This window comes from Lepidochelys olivacea (genome assembly GCF_965140295.1).
Source record: "Lepidochelys olivacea isolate rLepOli2 genome assembly, chromosome: 2".
NCBI classification, from domain to species: Eukaryota; Metazoa; Chordata; order Testudines; family Cheloniidae; genus Lepidochelys; species Lepidochelys olivacea.
Window position 1 is genome coordinate 214534218 of NC_140412.1, and position 18025 is coordinate 214552242.

Consider the following 18025-nt stretch of genomic DNA (forward strand, 5'->3'; position numbering starts at 1 on the left):
CATCACTAACTTATAGGTGCCTAGAAAATTCACAAAGTCTGAATTCGGTGGATAGGCTCCCTATACAATGAATGGGGAGAGATAGGTGAAAGGGATTCACCTAAGCCAACACAATGGGCAGCTCCTCACCTAAACTAGCCAATGGGAGGTGCCAAGCCAAGAGGTGTGTGCTAAGCCCCACCCTTCTCCCAGAGATAATACAGCTTTTGCAGAATGGGCCAGATGTGGGCTGGGGGCAGGAAAGAAGGTACAGCACTAAGGAGATTCTGGGCTGCTGCTCACACCATAGATAGTGTAGCGTAACTCATGTCAGTTCCTGTGCCAGAGGGATTCCCTCCAGAGCTCCTCCATTATAACCCCTGCACCCTGCCAGAGCATCATGTAGGGGTCAGAGCAGGTGACATGACATGGAAATACTATCCAAGGCCCTGATCCAGCAAAGCAGCTACAGTCGCATTGAAGTGAACCTGAATGTTACTTTTAATGCAGATACTCCCATTTCTAAAGTTGAACTTGTGCCTAAATGCCGTGCTGGATTGGGGACAGAGCCATCCAGCAGGTCACACCAAAACATGCTGGGTCAAATCACATAAAAATTGAAATATTTTTATGCAAAATCATCTGTGCCAGCATGTTTCTCAACTAGCCTAGCTCCCAATTGCCCATGTTTTCATCCTAAAACTTAATTTATTTATCAAGAAACACTCCGGTAGCTCCTTTTGCTTTGCAGGAATGTGCCAATAAAGTGAAATGTTTTCAATATATGTATGTGCAATTTTATTTTTAATACAAAAACAGATTATGGAAGCAAATAATACATATTAATTAATTTAACTATCACTAAGAAACAAGATGAAAGCAAAGGTGGAGAAAGCTACTAGGGGAGAGGCTGTTCTAGATTTGATTGTGACAAATAGGGAGGAACTGGTTGAGAATTTGAAAGTGGAAGGCAGCTTGAGTGAAAGTGATCATGAAATGATGAGTTCATGATTCTAAGCAATGGTAGGAGGGAGAACAGCAAAATAAAGATAATAAATTTCAAGAAGGCAGACTTTAGTAAACTCAGGGAGTTGGTAGGTAAGATTCCATGGGAAGCAAGTCTAAGGGGAAAAACAATTGAAGACAACTGGCAGTTTTTCAAAGAGACATTATTAAGGGCACAAGAGCAAACTATCCCACAGCGTAGGAAAGATAGGAAGTATGACAAAAGACTACTGACCACGTCAATGATTTAAAAATCAAAAAAGAGTCCTACAAAAAGTGGAAACTAGGTCAAATTACAAAGGGTGAATATAAACAAATAACACAAGTATGTAGAGGCAAAATTAGAAAGGCCAATGCACAAAACGAAATCAAACTAGCTAGAGGGATAAAGGCAATCAAGAAAACATTCTACAAATACATTAGAAGCAAGAGGAAGACCAAGGACAGGGAAGGCCCGTTACTCAATGGGGGGAGGGGGGAATAATAACAGAAAATGTGGAAATGGCAGAGGTGCTTAATGACTTCTTTCTTTCAGTTTTCACCAAGAAGGTTGGTGGTGATTGGACGTCTAACATAGTGAATGCCAGTAAAAATGAGCTAGGATCAGAGGCTAAAATAGGGAAAGAACAAGTTAAAAATTACTTGGACAAATTAGATGTCTTCAAGTCACCAGGGCCTGATGAAATGCATCCTAGAACATTCAAGGAGCTGAGTGAGGAGATATCTGAGCCATTAGCAATTATCTTTGAAAAGTCATAGAAGACAGCAGAGATTCCAGAAGACCGGAAAAGTATAGTGCTCACCTATAAAAAGGGAAATAAGGACAACCTGGGGAATTACAGACCAGTCAGCCTAACTTCTGTACCCGGAAAGATAATGGAGCAAATAATAAAGCAATCAATTTGCAAACATCTAGAAGATGATAAGATGATAAGTAACAGTCAGCATGGATTTGTCGAGAACAAATCATGTCAGACCAACCTGACAGCTTTCTTTGGCAGGGTAACAAGTCTTGTGAGGGCGGGTGGGGAAGCGGTAGACGTGGTATATCTTGACTTCAGTAAAGCTTTTGATACTGATATGATATTCTCATAAACAAACTAGGGAAATGCAACCTAGATGGAGCTACTATAAGGTGGGTGCAAAACTGGTTGGAAAAACATTCCCAGAGAGTAGTTATCCATGGTTCACAGTCATGCTGGAAGGGCATAACGAGTGGGGTCCTGCAGGGATCAGTTCTGGATCCAGTTCTGTTCAATATCTTCATCAATGATTTAGATAATGGCATGCAGAGTACACTTACAAAATTTGTGGACGATACCAAGCTGGGAGGGGTTACAAGTGCTTTGGAGAATAGGATTACAATTTAAAATGATCTGGACAAACTGGAGAAATGGTCTGAAGTAAATAGGATGAAATTCAATAAAGACAAATGCAAAGCATTCCATTTAGGAAGGAGCAATCAGTTGCACACATACAAAATGGGAAATGATTGCCTAGGAAGGAGTACTGTGGAAAGGGATCTGGAGGTCATAGTGGACCACAAGCTAAATATGAGTCAACAGTGTAACTCTGTTGCAAAAATAGCAAACATCATTCTGGGATGTATTTGCAGGAGTGTTGTAAGTAAGACACAAGAAGTAATTCTTCTGCTCTACTCTGCACTGATTAGGCCTCAACTGGTGTACTGTGTCCAGCTCTGGGTGCCACATTTCAGGAAGGATGTGGACAAATTGTAGAAAGTCCAGAGAAGAGCAACAAAAATGATCAAAGGTCTAGAAAACATGACCTATGAGAGAAGATTGAAAAAATTGGGTTTGTATAGTCTGGAAAACAGAAGACTGAGAGGGGACATGATAACAGTTTTCAAGTACATAAAAGGTTTTTACAAGGAGGAGGGAGAAAAAATTGTTCGTCTTACCTCTGATGATAGGACAAGAAGCCATGGGCTTAAATTGCAGCAAGGGAGGTTTAGGTTGGATATTAGGAAAAATTTCCTGTCAGGGTAGTTAAGTACTAGACTAAATTGCAATTGTAGAATTTCCATCACTGGAGATTTTTAAGAGCAGGTTGGACAAACACCTGTCAGGAATGGTCTAGATAATACCTAATCCTGCCATGAGTGCAGGGGACTGGACTAGATGACCTCTTGAGGTGCCTTCCAGTCCTATGATTTTATGAAAATGTAACCAGAAATATGATAGATTTGCCTCAAATGTGAATCAAAACAGCAGCATTTGCAATTTGCTGACAATATAGTTATATACCTTTCTCTTCTTTGTTCTCTGGCACAGGAAAATCAGCAGCATTGGTATCACTCCTCTACTTTTCATATTTCCTTTTGTCTAGTCTTTAGCAGCACACTGTACAAGAGGTAACTAGGCTGTGATCTAGTGCCCATGGATGTCAATGGAAAAACTTTCATTGACTCCAACTGACTTTGGATCACGTCCCTATAGAGCAGATACAATGGAATGATGGCTTGGGTTCACACACCATAAGCACACAGAAGATGCTGCTTCATAATTTCTGCTTCTTTGTTTTCCTCAGGACAGGAGCTGATCTGTGTGCAAAAGACCCCTTTCCACACAGAATCCCATAATTTGGTCTGGCCCTAAATTAACATCTGGCCAATGTGCGAAGGCAAGATTTAGATCTCCGTTTTGCTTAAAAACAGAAGGAAAACTGTCCTCTTTTTCACCAGGTTTTGTTTATGCTCAAAATGATCATTTTAAAATTCCTGTTCATTAAAAAAAAAATTTAAAAAAGCATGGGTAATTGTAACCTGGCTTTGATTTTCCATGCATGTTTTGCAGCTTTTAAATAATATCCCTTGATAGTCGCATTTTAAATATTAGCCCATGATATTAAAAACTGCAAGTAGGTTTGAGTATGCAAATACTTTTCCAGGTCCCATGTCTGCTCAATTTCAGAAAGTGCCATTTTGCACTAGGATCCCTGAGAACACTGAAAATAAATTCTCAGCAGGTGTAAATTGCCTGAGCTCCACTGGCACAGCTCCATGGAAGTCAATTGACAACAGCTGAGGATCTGGCTTACTACAAAGTAGCGAGTAATTTTCAGTTTACTTTGCGTTTCTCAACCAATTTATGCACAAGTCACTACACCCAGTTTTACAAAATATTGAGAGTCTAGGTATTTTTAAAAAAACGTGGTGAAGTCTGTATTACAATTATTTTTTAAAACATATTTAACATTTAATTTCCTCTTTCTGTGTAATTTGTAAATGTTCATGCCTGACCCATAAATTAAGCCATAAAACCCTTGTGCTGCTCAGCTCATTCACGTACTAATATTCTTAATGAAACTGTCAAATTAAGACTATCCTGAACTACAACTGTAATGATTGTAGACCATAAATCTTTACTGATATAAAAAGTTCAAATGTCTCCTGCCATGCAGCAAAAGATTCTGGTTTATTTAAGGTGGTGTCCTTTATTTATAGCCATGAGGAATAAACATCCAGACAAACAATGCATACTGAGTAGCATGCCAACACTGCTGTCATAAAAGTATCCAAAAATATACCTGAAAAACCTTAGCACTGAAACCCTAACCCACTTCCCTCCCACTGACAGGGCTTAAAATGTCAGGCTTAAAACTTGCAGAATGAACCTGTTGACATAAAGTCTGAATATAGCAGGGTTCAAAGACCTAAGCACTGAATCCTGGAACTCCCAAAGACATACTTCTGGTCTGATGTGCAAGTCTTTTTATCCGAAACTCTATTGTATACATCTCACCATAAAAGAAATAGAGGGTACTGCTGGCAACATAAAGATATTGAAATGAGCCATTACTAACAACGGCCATATGGGCCATCTAGCCCAGTATCCTGTCTTCTGATAGTGGCCAATGCTAAGTGCCACAGAAGGAATGAACAGAACAGGTAATCATCAAGTGATCCATCCCTGTCACCCATTCCCAGCCTCTGGCAAAGAGAGGCTAGGGACACTCAAATCATGGGGTTGCATCCCTGACCATCTTGGCTAATAGCCATTGATGGATCAATCCTCCATGAACTTATCTAGATCTTTTTTGAACCCTGTTATTGGCCTTCACAGCATCCGCTGGCAAAGAGTTTCACAGGTTGACGTTGCTTTGTGTAAAGAAGTACTTCCTTTAATTTGTTTTAAACCTGCTGCCTATTAATTTCATTGGGTGACCCCTAGTTCTTGAGTTATGTGAAGAGCTAAATACTTCCTCATTCAATTTCTCCACACCAATCATGATTATATAAACCTCATTTATATACCCTCATAGTCATCTTTATTTCCAAGCTGAACAGACCCAGTCTTTTTAATCTCTCCTCATATGGAAGCTGTTCCATACCTCTAATCATTTTTGTTTCCCTTCTCTGTACCTTTTCCAAGTGGCAGGGGCCAAATAGATGGAACCACACATTAGATTCTGGCCAAGTGAGTATAATTTTATTACATCTTTAAGACAACAAACAAAGTAACTTCTAAAGGCAACCTGTCCTGGCAACAGTGAAAGGAAGAGAGGGAACAACTGCCCATTAGTGTGCCATATATCATTATTTTTGTTTCATTCTTAAATTAAACTTATGTGGTCTCTCAGATGCACAGCTGATTGAAGTTAATTGAAAGTGTCGTATTGACTTCTGTGGACTTTGAATCAAATCCTTAAGGAGTCTCTACTCATGTCAGCAATTTAGAAGCCTCTCTTACAAAGTTCAGGTTCTTGAACATCAGAAAGACATTCATAGGCTAAATTTTCAACTGACATGACTCTACTGACTTTAACAGAGTTGCATCAGCAGAGAATTTGGCGCCATGTCCTTATTCTACAGTAGATTCTTCCCAGTTATTTCTCTGTTACCTCAGATACACTTTACAAAAGACAATTGGCTATGGTCAACAAATACATATTGCCATCAACAGAGGGCATCTCTGATATATAAAGCATGATGACCAAAAGCCCTTACATCCGAGACCCAAGATAACATCCTGAATACTTATCAAGAGGTAAGGAAGCTGTATTTCAATATTAGTATTGAAAAACCTCTTCAGATTTTGCCTTTGCCAAACCAAACTCTATCAGGGATGGTGGAAATATGCGTTGTTTTTACCCAAACCATGGAACATTCAGGATGTTTGATCAGATTTCAGGCTCCTCTGTATAATGGGAGAACTGGGATAGCTTGGAGTTTGCAAAGTCTTGTTAGTCAGGGTTTGGTTTTACAGATATAAATGAGAACTGTTTGGATCTTTCTTATACTTTATCTGAACACCGGATGAGAGAAACAGTTCCACGTTTGGCCTCTCTTGCTCAGCAGTGCTGAAAAGATATATCCTTCAGCAATGACAGCAAAAAGTGACCTGCAACAGAAAGTTTTCCAACCATGAGATTAAAAATAAACAATACACTTGCCAGCATGAAGAACATGAAGCATAACAGCATTAAAATGAACTGCATGAAGTACAATAGCAAATATTTGGCATTCTACATACATCAAGAGATTTATAGTTGCTTTCCTATTCATTAATGTTAGATAAATATTTTTAGTCTAACTTGAGTGTATGTTTTGGCTCTCATTTACTCCCTACCATTTCACCTCAGTCCCTCCCTTGTTGCTCTCTAAACTTCTGTTCTGCTTCTTTTGTGTTTACATACTTTCCCTGTCCACTATCCATAAATTCCTAGATTTCGTTTTTCTTTCAAGCACTTACATATTTTTCTATCGTTTTTACTGCTCATTTCAAATCCTGTTTTTTAATTTCCTGCATTTGTTTCATATTATAACTCATATTGCATTTGATTTTCTAGTTCAAAAGATACAAAAAGATTAATGCTATTTCTTTTTCCTTATTTTGCCTCTTCATTCATCTTTACTCTTCCTCTGCCGATTCATCTGTCTGTGCTTTTCTTAATCTCCTTTATCACTCACCCCATAGTACATGCAACAATTACAGTAACAAGTTATAAAAAGGCAACAGTTACTCACAGCTGTAACACAACAGTGTCTGAGGTGACAAAATTACCATCTATATAGCTGGGCAAAATATTTTGTATGAAAAGTACATTTGCTGAAAAATGCAGTTTCCATCAATCTGAAATGATTCATGAATTTGCCAAATAGTCTTAAGAAAATTTTGTTCTATAGATCTTAGGTTCCATTCACAAACAGCTGGAGGAAGAGAAAGTGGTGTTAGACCTGGAGGTGCTAGGGCCTTCCTTACGACCATTAGCCTAGTGGTTAATGTATTCACTGGGGATATGGGAGACCTGGGGAGCAAAGAATTGAGAGTTCCCTAACCACTGGGGTATCGGATAGTCTGGGACAGGGCTCTCAATCTCTCCTGTTGAAGCTGTTGCCCTTTGTATCAAATACTTGAATAGCCCTTGGGCCACAGAGAGTGATGGAGGAGGACTCTATAGCCTCATGCTTAACGCACTCACCTGTGTTGTGATAACTGGGCTACAAATTTACCTTAGTTGTGAAGGCAACTGCAAAAAGTGAGTGTGATGTCATCATAACCTAGAACAATAAACTTTGATGGAAAAAGGTATGAAAGGGAGACCAAGACTGAATTAGGTCAAACAAAAAGGCCTACTGAATAACATAACTGAAGGGTTGTATTAAGATCATGCTTTTCAAACAAGAAAAGCATAAAATCAGTGAACAAAAATTGGTGTTGGAAACAAGACTTAACTGGGAGATAAAGTAATGAGGGGATGGGCTATTATGCACACCATTTCCTTGGTGGATCCTTAAAGAAAGACAAAAACTGGGGAGAAAAACTGCTGACTGGAGCAAGCTTCACCATCCTGGCTGCCACTCCCGCCATCCCCTGGGACCCTGGGCCCTCACCACCCTGAAAGACGCCCTGTCCAGGCTGGGCCAGAGAAAGAGACCAAACCACATTGCCACCTCTCCCCGCTCCATCCTCCACCTGGGATAAAACAGGATGGAACTGACACATAACAGCTCCAGCCCATCTCGACTAACTTATTCCCTTTTCCCTAAAAGGACAGTCATTACCACCTTTGATACTATCAAAGAGAATGTAAAACAAGGGGTGAGGGAGCTTTTCCTTCTAAAACTATACCCACTACAAGGAAACAGAACAAGGGACGCTGTTAAAATGAAAGTTTCTTTAACACTTTCCATTTCAAATGCTTTAACTGGTTTCCCTTTTTTTTTTCTTTATCTTTAATAAAAGGTTAAAAGGGATGTTAATAGAGTGTTTGCCCTGGTACTAAGCACACTGTATATCAAACCCCGGACTTATTTAACACTATTTTATGTGATTGGGTTATTTTTATACCTTTGGCACATTAATTCCATCTAAATTAGTACAACACATGGAGGTAGGAGACCCAAGTTCAAGTCCTTATGCCCATGACTATTTATTCACAGTGGAACAGACTCCACAGGAGAGACTCAGAGAGCCCTGTCCTAGACTACGCCATAGCCCACTGACTAGGGCCCTCTTGTACAACCCAAGTTCAAATTCCAGATTCAAATCTAGGGCAACCCAAGTTAAAATCCCTGCTTTTTATCAAACAGAGGGGGAAACTAAACCAACATCCCAGGTGAATTGTCTAACCACTGGGCTAAAAGTTATAAGGGACTCTTCTCCTCAAGCCATTTTGTGAATCTAGCCTTTCATTTCCTTAGCTTTTATTTTTAAAAGTGACAGAAACTAAACTCAACATTTCATTCAACCCAAAGTAAATTTTTGTTGACTTTTTCAATTTGGCAACATTTTTCCAGAATTCTCATTTTTTGTTTGGATTGAACCAAATTTTTTTTCAGAACTTCCATTGAACCAAAAACATCAGATATTCACCTAACACTAATAATCTCCTATAATAATAGGGAAAAACAATGGATAGAAGAAGATTTTTAATGGCAGACCTCCTCTATTTCAACTGCAGCAAGTTTCTTGGAAAGTTCAATGAGATATTATATTTGCAAAAATGTTTTCCAGCTTTGAGAGCACACACCAAATCTGGAAAGCATGTGGTGAACACTGACAGGTCTGAAGCTACTTTGTAATAATTCATTATTACTGTATACAAATGATCTGGAAAAAGGGGTAAACAGTGAGGTAGCAAAATTTGCAGACAATACAAAATTATTCAAGATAGTTAAGTCCAAAGCAGACTGCGAAGAGTTACAAAGAGTTCTCACAAAACTGGGTGACTGGGCAACAAAATGGCAATGTTGATAAATGCAAAGTAATGCACATTGGAAAACATAATCCCAGCTATACAGAGAAAATGATGGGATCTAAATTAACTGTTACCACTCCAGAAAGAGATCTTGGAATCATTGTGCATAGTTCTCTGAAAACATCCACTCAATGTGCAGCAGCATCAAAAAGACTAACAGAATGTTAGGAACTATGAGGAAAGAACAGATAGTAAGACAGAAAATATCACAAAGCCACACCTTGAATACTGCATGCAGTATGTCCCATCTCAAAAAAGATATATTAGAATTGGAAAAGGAACAGAGAAAGGCAACAAAAATTATTAAGGGTATGGAACAGCTTCCATATGAGGAGAGTATAAAAAGACTGGGACTCTTCAGCTTGGAAAAAGAGACAACTAAGAGGGGATATGATAGAGGTCTAATAATCATGAATGGTGTGGAGAAACATAACACAAGAACAAGATTAGTGAGATTAGAGGCAGCAGGTTTAAAACAAACCAATAGAAGTACTTCATACAATGCACAGTCAACCCATGGAACTCATTGCTGTGGGATATTGAAAAGGCCAAAAGTATAACTGGGTTAAAAAAAAAATTAGTAAATTCATGAGGATAGGTCCATCAATGGCTATTAGGCTGGATGGTGAGGTATGCAACCCCATGCTGTGGGTGTCCCTAGCTTTTGACTGCAAGAAGCTGGGAGTAGACAACAGAGGATGAATCACTTGATGACTGACTGTTCTGTTCATTCCCTTTATAGCACCTGACATTGACCACTGTTGGAAGACAAGATACTAGGCTAGATGGACCATTGGTTGGCTCCAGTATGGCCAGTCTTATGTTCTTATATTGACCCGGTTATTGGGATGTTTACTGTATGAATATATTGATTTAGTTTAATAGAGGTCTGTTGGGAAAAAAACAATCATGAAAGTAAAAGAGTAGTTCAAAATAAGCCTTTTCCTGCAAACCTATGAGGATTGTTAAAAGACAATGCCAGGACTTGAAAAAGTCTGAGAACCAGAAGATCAAAAGGATTATAGCAGTTTAAAATGGCACACTCTCTCAGGAAGGGCGAGTTGTTCAGGGAACCAGACAGACAGCAGGCCCCTGGGGTGTCTGAAGAAGTTAGGCATGCCTATATTACCATCAAGGAGCTGGTGGTGCTTTAGGAAAGGTAGACATGTGTGAAGACTATTTGTTGTTTTAAAACCCTTTTTCTCTATATGCCTTGTTCTACTGAAAAATCAAAAATACTTTAGTTCTGAGAAGGCTGTTCTGTCACTCTAAACTAGGTTGCAGCCTTCCAGAAGGAGGAACAGAAGGTGTCCAAAATCAGTCAAACCCACTGGGTAAGAGTAGTTGAAACACATGGTACTGCAGCATAAGGCCTGACACCTCAGGAGGTGCACACAGAAACCAGGAAGGGGACAGAGGAGCAGCTAGCCTTGCAACCAAGACAAACACACCTGCGGCAACCAGAGGTAAGATCTGGTTCAGTCTAAGGGCTTGTCTTCAGTACCGGGGTAAGTCGACCTAAGTTATGCTACTCCAGCTACTTGAATAACATAGCTGGAGTCGACATAGCTTAGGTCAACTTACCCTGGTGTTTACACCGTGCTATGTCGATGGGAGGTGCTCTCTGGTGGACTTCCCTTACTCTTCTCAGAGAGCTGGAGTACCGGGGTCAACCAGAAAGCGCTCTGCCACCAATTTAGCGTGACTTCACTAGACCTGCTAAATCAATCCAATCTGCCTATAGTGGAGACAAGCCCTGAGTCTATCAGATAATTGTTGCCTAATTCCCTTATAGTCAGGTTGCACATCCTCTAGTTTAAACTCTTATCAAGACATAGAATCATAGAAATGTAGGACTGGAAGTGACCTTGATAGGTCATCTAGTCCAATCCCCTGCAATGAGGCAGGACTAAATATTATCTACACCATCTCTGACAGGTGTTTATCTACCTGTTCTTAAAAACCTCCAGTGACAAAGATTCCACAACCTCCCTACATAATTTGTTCCGGTGCTGCACGACCCTTACGGTTACGAAGTTTTTTCTAATGATTAACCTAAACCTCCCTTGATACAATTTAAGCCTGTTACTTCTTGTCCTGTCCTCAGCGCATAAGGAGAAAAAATTATTATCCCTGTTTTTATAATAACCTTTTAAGTACTTAAAAACTCTTATCATGTCCCCACTCAGTCTTCTCAATTTTTTCAATCTTTCCTCATAGGTCTTGTTTTCTAGACCTTTAATCATTTCTGTTGCTCTCCTCTGGATTTTCTCCAATTCATCCATATCTTTCCCATCCGATGAAGTGGGCTGTAGCTCACGAAAGCTTATGCTCAAATAAATTGGTTAATCTCTAAGGTGCCACAAGTACTCCTTTTCTTTTTGCGAATACAGACTAACACGGCTGCTACTCTGAAACCTTCCCAAAGTGTGTTGCCCAGAACTGGACACGGTAATCCAGTTGTGGCTTTATCAGTGCTGAGTAGATTTCCCATTTTGTATTTGTGCAATTGATGATTCCTTCGGAAGTGGAGTACTTTACATTTGTCTTTATTGAATTTCATCCTGTTTATTTCAGAACATTGCTCCAGTTGGTCAAGATCATTTTGAATTGTAATCCTGACCTCCAAATTCCTTGCAAATCCTCTCAGCTTAGTATCATTCACAAACTTTGTAAGTGTACTCTTTATGCTATTATCCAAATAAAATAGAACCAGACACAGGACCCCACTCATTATGCCCTTTCAGCTTGCCTGTGAACCATTGATAACTACTTTCTGAGTATGGTTTTCCAACCAGTTGTTCACCCACCTTATAGTAATTTCATTATGCCTATAGCTCCCTAGTTTGGGGATGCTGCTGCAACTGCTGTACCTCATAAAAGGACAATGGGTGGAATCCACAAAAGTTCTTAGACACCTAAACTCCAGATTTAGGCACCAAAGTCTAATTTTGGCTCCACTGTGATCCACCAATATCCTGCTGAACCCTATAGGCACCTAAGTTTCTCCTTCTGGGCACACATGCTGCTGCCTCTCTCTAGGCTTCCAGACACCTATATTCTGCCTAAGACCTGGAGTGAATCATGAACTGGGGGAAGAGGGGTGCTTGATCACCTGTTTTATATGAGAAGCCCAATCCAGTAGGCAGCCTCTGAGCCACCTACAGATTGAGTGCCATTCAAAATTCCCCCAATGCTGCAGGAGGAGGAAGTGCTGCTGCGGTTGCTGCCCCTTCTCCCCTCCCCCCCCCCCCCGCCCACTTTATAACTGTTAGCCCAGCAGTTAGAGAACTCCCCCTGGGATGTGAGAGACCCAAGTTCAATACCCCCTTTCTGCCAGAGAGAGGGAAAGGATTTCTATAGGAGTCTTCCACCTCTCCAGAGGATGTTGTCATGACTGAGCTATAGGATATTCTGATGTGGGCTCCCTGAATCTCGCCTGATGAAGCTGTTCCACCCTGGAAGAATGACTGGAGCATGGAGACTGGATGTGGGGTCTCCAGTCTCCCAGGTGGGTATCCTAACCACCGGGCTACAGACTAACTGTCTCTAGCAAAATGACTATTCAATGATTTATCCACAGTAGAATCTGCCTTCTGCACATCCCAGGGGAGTTCTCTAACCACAGCCAAAGTGACAAGGACCACCACCTCCCACAGCCATTTTGCATGGAGCAACACTTGCCCTTAGCACATTCCTTCAAGAAACGCCCTAGACACCCAAGCTGCAGTAGGTTCCCATTCATGGATTGCTAAGCAGAGTTGGTGCCTCCCTGCAGCTTGAACTTAGGTGTTTGTCTCAGAGAGAGGTGGGGCTTAGCACACGACTTCTCCTTGGCATTTTCCATTGGCTAGCTTAGGCAGTTCAAATAAGTGTGCTGGCTTTTGTGGATCATATGCTTGGACACCCATCTCTCCTCATTCATTGTATAGGGACCCTAGGCACCTGACTCAGCTTTGTGGATCTCAGTGTTGTTCCTGTGATTTTCTAGGTGCCTAAAATATGCTGATGCACCGTGCTGCAACTCCTAAATGCAATTGTCTATCCCATCGAAAACTTCCTAGAGCTCATCAACCCATGGAGGAGAATACACACACTGCATCACCCATTCAAAGGGGGCAGCGTGCTCTCCTCTGTGCAGCAATCCAGCTTTGCTGGTCAGAGCAGAGACATGGGTTTATGGCCTCCCTCCTTCTTCACCCCTTTGGGGTCACTAGCTCCCCAAGGGACACTAACAGCAAACATGCATTTAAAACCGGGCCCTGTCATTTGTTATCTGTATTATGGTAGCAGCTAGAGCCTGTGGCCACTGAGACTACATTGTGTTAACATTTTCAGAGTGTGAATAGTCCCACTGAATTCAAGTTAAGCAAGTTTATATGTCTTTGTAGGACTGGGGCCATACTTTCATTGGGCTTTTGCTTGAGCTATTTCAGCTACTTCAAGTGTGAGTGTCCCTTAGCTTTAATCTGCTTTAATATTCTACAGAATAGGATATTTTGAAGTTACCTAAAGTACTTTAAATATGTAGAAAATTACATGCATCTTCTATTAGCACAGAGATTTAGCCAGAGACCACCAAATCATGACAACTAGAGTGTCCAATATTAAATGGCTAATCTGTGGACTTGGTGCCAATAGCCCTTCTTCAAAGAGAACCAACAGGAACACTTCAGGGTGCGGGGGAGGAGGAAAGGTTACTGGGACTATACACGCAAATGAACAGCACGCAAAGAGACAATGTGCGTCAGAACATTACTCACAAAAGAGATTCATAATTGTGATATTTTTCTGATGAGGAGAGATAAATGATTCTTAGAAAGTTAGGTTCTCCCTACACAACTAACCTTTGAGTCAGCAGTCAGGAGAGAATAATACAGAATGGACACCACAAACAGCTTTGCAGTTTAATGTCAGCAGATGACAGTGAAAGGAAAGACATGTATTGGATAGTGTTTTAATCAAACTGTGTTTAATACGTATCTTGGGTGTCTAAACATAGGCCTGATCAGTCCCATGTTTGGCTCTCAATCTGGTCTTTCACAGCCTGCATTGGAAGTGCTGTCTGTGACTTGACTTCTTCCTTGTCAGATTTTGTAACTGCTTTTGGGTGACAAAATAATATTTTAATCTGAAGTTTTAATATGTGACTAGAATATCTGCCAAAAATTAATGACCAGCTAAAAGATGACACTTTACAAAACACTGATTTCCTTAAAAATCAGAACTTCTTGCCAAATCTCACCGTAGCTAACTTTCCACAGTATGCCAAAATATATAAGACAAAGAGGCGTCAGTATGATTAATTTCACCGCTATTTCCCCCCCATCCCCTCCTCAAACTGACCACTGGGAGCTGCAGACTGGGATGACTAAGCATACACTCTCCACATGTTAACTGAAATGTTTGTCAACAAATGACTTTCCCCCCTTCCATTAACTTGTCTTTAGTCAGCTGCCTTGATCTATTACACAAGAATGATTTCTATGCATAAACTGAATAATCTCAGATGACTCTGTTTCTGTTTTGCCTTAATCCATGATAAACTTAAACAGGAAAATAAAGTTCATTAAGACACAGTGGATCAGATTTAAAAACAAAGACTTGTTTGGGAGAAAAAATATATTGATAATTAGAATGGTAAAACAGGACAACTACTTTCTGCTGAAGAAGAAACAACCCCTAAGCATAAAGCTATTCCACTTCTGGTGGTGATCTTATCAGACCTCCAATGTCAGACAGTACTTGGTTTGAGGGCCTCCAAGGATAAACCATGGTGCTGCAGAAAGTGGAGTTCATGACATTTCAGTAGCTAGCAGTCTTTCCTCTGACTCAATGAATCACCATAGTACGGTATTTGGGAGGGGTAAGAAAGGGAGTGACTGGAACGCAGCATGCTCCTACTATCCTGAGTTGATGCTTGGTACCTAGGGCTGTGGCAAAGAATCACTGCATCTGGCTCCCAGATAGCTCCCACTGCTCTGGGCGCAACACAGAATGTGGCCTGTCCTCACAGTAGTTATAAAGACGTATGTATATGTACTGTAATAACAAACTTCAAAAATGGTCTCAAGACACAAAATTTGGAACCAGATTTTAAATGTCAGAGTTCTGGCATATAGGTTTTGTTTCAGTCAGTCAATTAGAGATATATGTAACTTGTAGCTCTTTGCCAGATTGGGTACAGATCAGTTTCAAACACCCCCCAAATTTTGATTTGTTCCGGTTCTGGCTATTACTAATGAAGTATTACTATAATATCCTTTCAATTTCACATCGTACCCTCAGATATATAGGTGCAGATCTCACTGAAGTCAAAGGAAGTTCCACGTACATCTCAAAAAACAGAACTTAGCCCTGTCCATTTAGATATCATGACATGCTTAACTAATGACGTTATAATGGTCAAAATCTGAGAACTGTTCAGAAAAAGCATTTGATGTTTGTTTGTGGATCTGCTTTATTTTCCACAGTGTGAAGACCACCTCATTTCCAGAACATTGCCTGTAATCGTACTTTCAGTATCATACAAGAAGTCTTTGGCACAGCCAGAAATAGAAGAGGTCATGACAACTACAAACTATGGTACTAAGGCAGACTAAATTCTGCTATTACTTGTCACAGCTCCTTTGTAACAGTGCCCATAAAGATTATGTATTATTCTCCTATAAAAGTTTACATGTTTGTAAATGACCCTGTATGTGCTGATCCACTTAGGGAAACACACTTTCCCCCATCCCACTAGCTACTCCTGTAGCTGAAGTGAAAGAAGTTGGTGCTGTTGTGGGTAGGAAGTTCAAAATCGGAAAAAAAAAACACCCAAAAGCCCATGGATTTAATTATCTTTTCTTTTTTACATCTCATTATTTGGATTGGAGGGTCTGACTCATGATTTTTGAACTTTTACAATTGGCATTATTGCAGTGGATTACAAATTTGTCTCATGATCATCAGCCTACAGCTTAAAGCAGTCCCAGGGCAGCCCTTTCAGGGAGCTGATGGATCATAGCTGGGATACAGGGTCACCATGTTTAAAGGCTTTACTTTGGGACAGCTTGCTGTATCTCATCATATCACCTGTGTAGCATTGAAATATAAATGCCATTCTTAATGGCTCTAAAGTTAATTTGGGATTTTCCATGCTTGCAGGAATTTTCCCCTTTAAAAGACTGAAAGACATTGTGCTATGTTATAGACTAAGGCCCCAATTCAGCAAAGCACTTGAGCACATGCTTCAAGTTAGGCACATACTGAAGTGCTTTGCTAGACTGGAGCCTAACAGCTTGCAAAATTAGCTTCACTTTGAAAAGCAAAGATACTTTTAAAGTGACACTGCCAAATATTTTTGGACAGTTAGATTTCATTACAATGTCATTTTATACTGACAGCATCTTAACATTTCTATCTAGGATTGGGTTTCCATTGGTAAAGGTAGCTTTTGGCTGGAGCGGTTTTTTCGCTCTTTCATGACTCAGAGAATGGGTATTGGGGAAGTTTCCAAAAAAATTGCAGGGAAAAGAACCCCACGCTATATTGGAGTTTGAACCTTGCATGCCCCAGTTTAAAATTTTAGCATGGAGCACATTTTCATGATCAAATTATAGCTCCTGTGAAGCAAAGTTTGCAATAACTTTGCAAACTAACATTTAACTGGATGGAGGCAAATGGTACAGCTATAATAAACTATTAAACTAAAACTGTATGACAAACTGTGAGGATCCACTAAGACTTCCAGCGCTTACCTCATTTCTTTGTTTTAACACAAAGGCTACTAAGACTTTGGCTCCAACTAAATTAAACCCTATTAAAATTATCCTCATTAACTACACCCTCTAACATGCAAAATGCTTGGCTCCAAAGGATGGTGATATAATGAGGGTACAGTGTGATGGACATGTATTATTTTGCTTCAAGACACCCTGGAGGAACTAATGTATTTTTATTCTCATTCTTGCCCTGTTTTGGTCTTATTCCACTTCCTTTGTGGTTACCTTGCTATGGACCTATGATGACAATCATTGGTAATGGCCGTCTGCATACAATTCAGCTTCAGATTTACAAGATAAAAAAAATAATAATAATAGAGGCAGCAGTAACACATACCAGAAAAAAACAGTTTTGGGGGCTGCAAGGAACCCTCTCTCTCTCTCTCTCTCTCTCTCTCTCTCTCTCTCTCTCTCTTCAAGACAAAGGAATTATGTTAAAAAATTATCCCCTCTCTTGGCATATTTGAACTGGGAAAACTGAGTTAGCTTCTCTCATGGCTACAGTTCCTAACCTTACTGGGAAATCCTTAATGAAGGCTCCTTACAGGAGTCCCTTTTCCCCATCCTGTTGGCTAAAAATCTAGGCTTTATGGTTCCAAGCCACAACAATCAAGAAATGCCAATTATAGGAAGTGCTTGAATCACAGACCATACGTAATTAAAATGTCAGCCTCCTATAATGAAGACGATGGCTTGCATTAGAGAAATTCTTTTAGAATTATAGCTGTGTAAACTTGGTAGAACTTGTTGCTACTCGTGACTTTTTATGTTGGCACAGCCCTATTTTTCTTCTCTCCCCTGCCCCCCATGCTGGGTGTATACTTAAGAAGCTGCTAGCAAAGGAGCCAATGCTCTGAACAAAAGAGTGTATTGTCATGAAATAGTATTCATGAGTCCTTCTCTAAGCCAGCACAGAATTGACCTCAGGCAAGAATTTTCTTTTCTTTAAGATTTTAGTCAAAAAATGAAGTTTAGGCAAATTCAAACCACCAAACGAATGAGATTATGAGAGTGCAAACCAAAGGGTCCCAGGCACTAGGAAAATTGCATGT